Here is a 7,675-nt window from a genome sequence, read left to right on the forward strand (position 1 = left end):
CTCAAGCGCCCTTCATTAGGGGCAATCCGTACCCACTGGTGCCATCAAGTGGTGAAAATATCACGCGGCGCCGTTTGCTCACATATTTTATATTCCAGGCCTATCACTCTATTCAGGTGGTAAGTATGAGGAGATGTGTTATATTTCATGAGTCACATTTAAATTCTATATTTCAATGCTGTTAGGTTCAAAATAAATGACTTGTGGACAGTTATAAGAAAAACATTTGTCCTAGATGTGGCGCTGTAGCCCAAAGAAACGGTAAGAATTTATTATATATATATATATATATATATATATATATATATATATATATATATATATATATATATATATAATATATATGATGGAGTTATTTTCAAAGATATAACCAATGTGCATATTTGACAAAATACTCAAAATACTACAAAGAGTCACTAATTGTCTTGTCGTTTGTCATTTGCATTTACATTTACAGCATTTGGCAGACTGAGAAATACATATCCTAGCATAAATATGATTGTGTCAAAATACTGTCAGGCTAAAGCCCTGGCTAATAAGTCAGGATGGTGGTACAAACTGAGCTGTGCTCGAGGCTCAAAGGCAACATACTGCAAAAGCAGCTGCCTTTTTTTTAGTAGGCCAAACAGGCTACATGGTGCATATCCTGTAATTACTCCAGTGACAAGAAAGGAGTCCTGTGCACAACTAGCGACACGTGTCCTTGAGAAAGTTAAACTATCTGTGGCGTTGTGTCATGTTTAACTGACACCTGACTGGCTGTTTGCCTTCTCACATCTCTGACTCAGATACTTACAGTGGCTATAGAAAAGCGACCTAACTGATTCTACTATATCTCAACAGCGACCCACACTAGTTGCTGCTACAGTTGCACAGCCCTTAGGTAGCCTGTGATCGTCTGTTTCTGAAGCTTCAGAGAGATGGGGCTGTGCAGTGAACACAGTGACAGGAGTTGGCATTGGCTGTGATGTCTCAAGGCCTCTGGCCTGACTTTGCCTGTCACCTACCAAAGCTGAACATATAAACACACATCTCTCTACACATATAAAGTACATCTAAAACTGCAGATGAGATGCCAATGGCTACAGTAGTTTCTGGAGTCAACTACAGAGGTTTGCCTAAATGAAACAGCTGCAGCTGCAGCACAACCTATCATTTTGTCTTTGATTATTACTCCATTTTCCAATGTATTTACAAAATTTTCTTTATGGGCAAAAATCATATAAGGATGGATAGAGGAAATCACAATGTAGAGATTATTAACAGCTATCTTGCATCATAGAGGGCATGTTGTAACTACAGTTATGAAGAGATTCATACCATCAGCATAAATGCCATACTGGAGTTACAGCCTTACACAGACAAACTGATGAGAATTGTGCTGACAGCATCACTTTCCAGATGCCATAAACAAAATGTTCTAGCGTGATGAAGGGGTACTCCTGGCATAAAGGCTGGCATTCACATTGTTCAAACTCACAGTGTTCTACTCTTTATCAGACTTATAGTCACAGATGGGCAGTATTTAAATTAAATGTAAGCTATTTAAAATATGTATTTAATTACGTTTGAGTTTGTCTTTTGCTAGGCAGAAAAAAATAAGATGTAATTTGTAACACAATACATTAAGAACTTATATTTGTGATTTGAAATGCTTAATTTGTGTAATTTAATTTTGTGACGGTGTCTCTGACTTTTTGTTTATGTTGTCATTTTCTGCTGCATGTGTTGGATGTTTTGGTTCTGCACCACGCCCCACACAGGTGGCACATGTTGAGCTTCGCTCCGTGTCAGCTGTGTGTCGATACGTTGTTCCTTTTATAAACTTTTGTGTTAGTATGGCCGTCTATCGTCATCAACGTTACATTGGCTTTCTTTAATTACTGTTTGTGCACGTTTCTGTTCCTCGTCTTTTTTTTCGTCTTTTTAAAAAAAAACTGTCCAGTTGGAGTCTCGCATTTCTTTCTTTACTTTAAGCACATTCTTCGCCCGTGACATTTTCAAATAAGACACATTTTATCCATATGTTTAAAGTACTACAATTAGCCTACTTGCAATCTCTGGCTAAATTCAAGTGAGTCACATGACATGTCCTGTCAGGTCTACAAAGCGCTGGCACTTTTTTTTTTTCCCTTACCTGTTTCCTTACCACTCGTACTTTGACTGGCTCTGACCTTTATAGATACCTGCCATGTTACTCCTTTCATGACTAAACCTATCCAAACTAACCAACAAAGGCAGTAAATACCAGCCAATCAGAGGCATAGTAAGGCGGGCGGGGGGAAATGAGTTAGCCAGAAACCTGCTAATTGCGACCTACTGTATTTCATTCGTGCTCATTTGGCCCACTAATGTTTGGTTAAATTAAGATAAAGATGTTTCCCTGTTTGCCTCTACTGTCTCCAATCCCAGGAACAGGAGCTGTTGGACAGAGAAATGTTGCCCAGCCACAACAAAGCAAAGCTGGAGATCCTTCCCTTTCCGGAGGACCCCAGAAAGGTCCTTTCCTGACTGGTCTCATATCCACTGATCACATAATCTGCTGTAATGGTACTGTTTGCATCTGCAAAACGCCAGGCTTAGGGTCATCTGAAAGAATTATTGCATCATCGTGACTTAAATGTTCAGTTCCTCCAGTTGCATTCCTACAGTTGATATCAGTTTGTATAGAATGTAGTTTTGTATTTTCAAATGACAAATTACTTGCACCTTAATTAAATACATTTTCATTATGTTGAATTTTATTGTGATACATTTGATGGCCAAGTGTTCGTAATTTGTAACAAGATACATTTTTGATGTATTTGTGCCCATCCCTGCTTACAGTTAATAATTGAAGGAAATGTCCTTTTCTGAGCTCAGTTACTTAGTTTAAGATGAATCAATTAGTTAGCCTGTCAATCACATTAACCTTTGTGGTTCAATTTACTTCTTTTTGAGTAAACACAACTTTTCATAGAGAGAAGATCAGTTACTAAAGGAAGGTGACATTGAGTGAATTATAAAAAAAGAACCCATGTTGAGAAACTGAAACTTTAATAGTTATTGTAGGGTATTGTTTGTTATTGCATCCATCGTTGTCTGAGATAGAACTTATACGTGTTTTGACTTCTAGGCATCAGCACTGATCCCTGTGTTTCAACAGTATTCTAGTTCAGTGGTATCTTGATCTCTAACCTACTGTACTGGCTAGGATTCTAAGAGTAAATGACAAAGCACTTTTGTAAGCTCTGGATAAGAGTGTCTGCCATATGCCGTAAATGTAAATGGTGCCAGGCTATCATGATGGCCATTTTTTATTATGGCTTGTGCACCATGGCCCATAAACCTAATAGAAGAACTGGTCTGTGAGTTTTTGCAGTACCCTGTTGGCCAGAACCAACATCGGTTAGGAATTAGGATGGGTTCTCATTATACTCAACTGTCTGCCAAAATCTCACAGTTGGGTTTCCTGACTTCAGACAGCATGTTTTCACATAGTAGTGTATTTTATTATCTCAGACAGTAGCTTTTTTTTGTTTCTTCCAGTTTGACATAAACCACATTCGATTTGTGTCAAGCCAGAGGTCTTTGAGCTATGATATACTTTGAGGAGCTTTTCAAAATCTGAAGGTATACTGAAGCTTCATATAATTTTGTACCCTTGACAAGAAATAGGTATATAGAATTTTCCAGATGGAGTCTTGTCTACACCATGCACTGGTGTTTTTGAAAGACAACTTTAATTCACCATTTTGACACTGGTTGTTTTTTTTCCCCTGACATTCTCTTGTCCCTTGACTTTGTACCTCAGACCATTTCATTGCTATTGTGCACTCATCTGTGTTTTTATCATGTTAGGCTAACTCATGTGCAGTTTACTGTTGTTTAAGAGGTGATGAATAAACTGAGAAAACAAATTTCTTCAGATGTCACATAGCATTCTCAAACAGAATTAACATTTATAGAGCTTGTTGATGGAGCACTGAACTACTGCCAAGCAATGGCACATTAGGTGTTTACTGTAGTAAGAAATGACACTGGCATCTGGGTGGATGGAAGGCCAGAGCAGTGTTAGTGTTCTAGAAGGCTTCATTAAAGAATTCTCAGTAAACGAATTCTCTGCATTTCATTCTGGTGAAATCGTGAATTAACATGTTAGGACATTCCTCATGAATGTCAAAAATTTCAATCAGGTTTGAGGCAGACAGATTTTCCATATGTCAAGAACTGCTCTTTATAGGAAGCCCACAGCTTTGTCTGAGAGAAAATATGGATCTTGTTCATATGCTACTAAATGACAACCTTATGAGGCCCATGACTTACTTCTAGAACAAAAAGATAAAAGATTCATGAAAGCAGAAAGGAACTGTTGCTGGTTATGAACAAATCAGTCAGAGGTCAGTATTTTGATGCTCATTTAAGGCTACGTAACCAAAGACAATCACACATGTACGGGATCAGAGAGCTAATCGGCCTGTCAGTCCACAATAAAGATAATCACAGTTGGAGGCTGCTACCTTGACTCTGTCTAAACCTCAGTAGTCTCTGAAAAAGTAAGTCTTGTTGTTTTTAGAGCCACACAGCTTTGACCAGATTCTCTATCTGAAGAAGCGCATCTTACCATGATTCAAAGGTTCTTCATCACATATCTCATGCCCCACCCACCCACCCACCCACCCACCCACCCACCCACACACACATCCCCACATCACAGGTTAATATCATGGTAAGTTCTGTGTTTCATATTGCCAGGAACTTTGAAGCTCTATAATTACACTTTTTTTATCGTGAGAAAATAGTTCATGGGGAGAGAGCGATGATCCATCAGGGTGCTGCCTCCTTGAAATCTGAGAGAATATCTGCTTTTCACTTCAATACACTGCTACCAAAAATAAAGCTGTAAAATCACAGCAAATAATTGTGCACCAGTATTTGTTAAAAGGAAACTGGAATATTAAATGAAAAAAAAAAAAAAAAAAACTGATGAAAAAAATTAAGAATGACTGCAATTTTGCAACTCACAGGTCTAATGAAATAGCATTTAATTTCTGGTGACTAGGCTGTGTGCCATTCCCTTCAAAACTCTACAGAGTGTTGTTTACTTTAAGCATTCCATATAATAAGAACTCAATTTCTGCAAATGATTGATTAGTCACACTTGTCTAGTTATTGCTTTTCTGGGCACTCAAAGGGCTTTTGCTTTAAGGCAAAGTGAATCTCATGCACCACCAATGGAAAGTGCCAGGAATAAATTTAATATGATAGCTGGCCTTGGCTAAGACACTTAGGTTGCAGAACTATAAATGGCATAGGATTAAACTGTAAGAGAAACACTGCGATAACATGATAAGTAGATAACATTGCCTGTGAATTTCCTGTGAATTATTAACATTAAAAGTGTGAATGAGTGTGAATAGAGTTTACAAAGAACACATGAAATGAATGAGTCAAGAATGAGCAGAGTAACAGCTAAGAAATCCTCACTGGGATACACACACGTACACGCGCACACGCACACGCACACGCGCACACGCACACACACACACACACACACACACACATTTCTCCCTCTCTTTGATCAACTGCCTATTTTGAGTGGCAAGGCACATCACTTAGCTCATCTAAGTACAATTCCACAGGCTTGATCCCGTCCTCCAGCGTGGCTTGCGATCACTTCCAAACTGAACACCTTCCTTGTTGGAATGCAGTTCCAGTATATACAGTACAGTCCTTAAGTAACTGGAAAATGACAAATTGTGATTTTTTTTTTTGGTATTGTATTCTGGACAGAAAATGAAACAATGATCATGAAGTTAAAGTGGCTCTAATTCAAGGGCCTGTAGATTCATACTGGACTAGCCATGCTGTAGGCACAACAAAATATCAGAAAATTGAAGAAATCCTGCAGTAGAAAATAACCAACAAATACTTTAATCCATAAAGAAAAAGGTTGACCATATGCACACTATTCTACCACAAAAAGACACTACCCAGATACCTGCAGACAGGAACGAACACATTCATTTTATTAAAAGCTGTAGACCAGTTAAGGGTCTATAACAAGAGCGAAAACAACCAAAACATTCAAGGCAGGCAAAGAGAGAAATTAGAAAACAGTCCCGTCCAAATACCAGGAAAAGCAGCCAAAACAAGCATCCAAACTAAAAAGGACAAAGAGAATTAAAAAAAAAAAAAAAAAAAAAAAAAAAAAAAGAAGCTAACTAGTAAACAGAACAAACTGGTACACAGACATACCAGCACAGGAGAAACCAGAAACAGAACAGTAAACAGAACAAGTTGATATGCAGACACATGGCAATACTTCAAAAGAACACTAACGGAATAGACAAATTATATTGGTAAGAAAATAATTAGGAGAAGCAGAACAAAGAAGAGAGCTATGATTGGTGGATTGGGGTGAAGTGACAGACACGCTGCTGGCAGGTGGAGGCTGGGAGACATAGTCTGAGGCAGTGGCACAGCCAACATTGTGGCTTGTGTGGATGAACAAGACTATAGCAAAATTAAACATATACACCAGCATGAGCTCCGGTGGTTACCACAAATAACCATGCAAATCACTTGAAGCTCAAGAACAGCAAAGGATAAAAAAACAGCCAGCAGATATCCGGGGCAGAATCTTAGATCAGATGAAGACTTCCAGATCAGATGAAGACTAACATGAACCAGAGCGATGGAAAGAGAAAGGTTTGCAGAAAGAAAAACAAGAACAGCTCATGATACAGAGTGCTCCACCTGATCTAAGAAACATGATGGCATGGACACTTATGGCTGTTGTAGAAAGCAGCACACTTGTCTTAATTCAACAGGCGTCTGCTACTGGCCACAGCAGTACTATTTCTGAAATGTACAGAAGTATCTTACATCCAGCTACATTCCTCAACCCCTTCTAGATAGCATTTCACAATTTATTACTTTTAATTACTTTGGGTCCTTTGAAATGGGGTAATTGAGTATAAAGATTCATCCGGTGCAGATAAATATCCTCGAATTAAAGTAGAAAACCATTGTTTCAATTACAATACAATGTATTCACACACAATATAATAGATTACAATACAAACACAAACAAGTGTGTGAGCGAGCGTACATACACACACACACAAATATTTTTTGGTCTGTTGGTCAAAGAGAGATCCAGTAAGTAACTGCAGTAAGTGTATTGCCTCAGTAAATGCAGAGGCTATAAAAATTCTTGTATAGTACAAGGTTTCTTTAGAAACAGGACACTTCAGTCAGAAGCCTTTTATCAGCTGTACAAGCACAGAGCTTCTGAAACAGTAGGAAGTAAAACCCCCAAAGCTTCGAAACCTTTCTTACATAGTTGATGAACATGCTCCATTTGAAATGAAGACATTGAGTAGCATTACAAGCACTCAAACCTGATAAACATCCTGTTTCTCAGAAACCATTGTGTACTACACTTAAATGTTCTGCAGCATTTCACATGCATTTACCACTCTGATATAGGGGGCAGGCCTCTGCTTTTGGGCTGGACATTCTCGTTTTTCAACTCCCTCTCATCCATCCAACCGAATGCCTGGACGATCACACACTTGTCTTCCCTCTAGAATGAACTGTTAGTTACCTTCCTTTAATCAATATTGATTCATTGTGTCACTGAATCAAATACATGTCAAAAGTAAATACATTCATTCATTGTGTCACTGAA

This window comes from Electrophorus electricus, chromosome 8 (assembly GCF_013358815.1).
Source record: "Electrophorus electricus isolate fEleEle1 chromosome 8, fEleEle1.pri, whole genome shotgun sequence".
In the NCBI taxonomy this organism is placed as follows: domain Eukaryota; kingdom Metazoa; phylum Chordata; class Actinopteri; order Gymnotiformes; family Gymnotidae; genus Electrophorus; species Electrophorus electricus.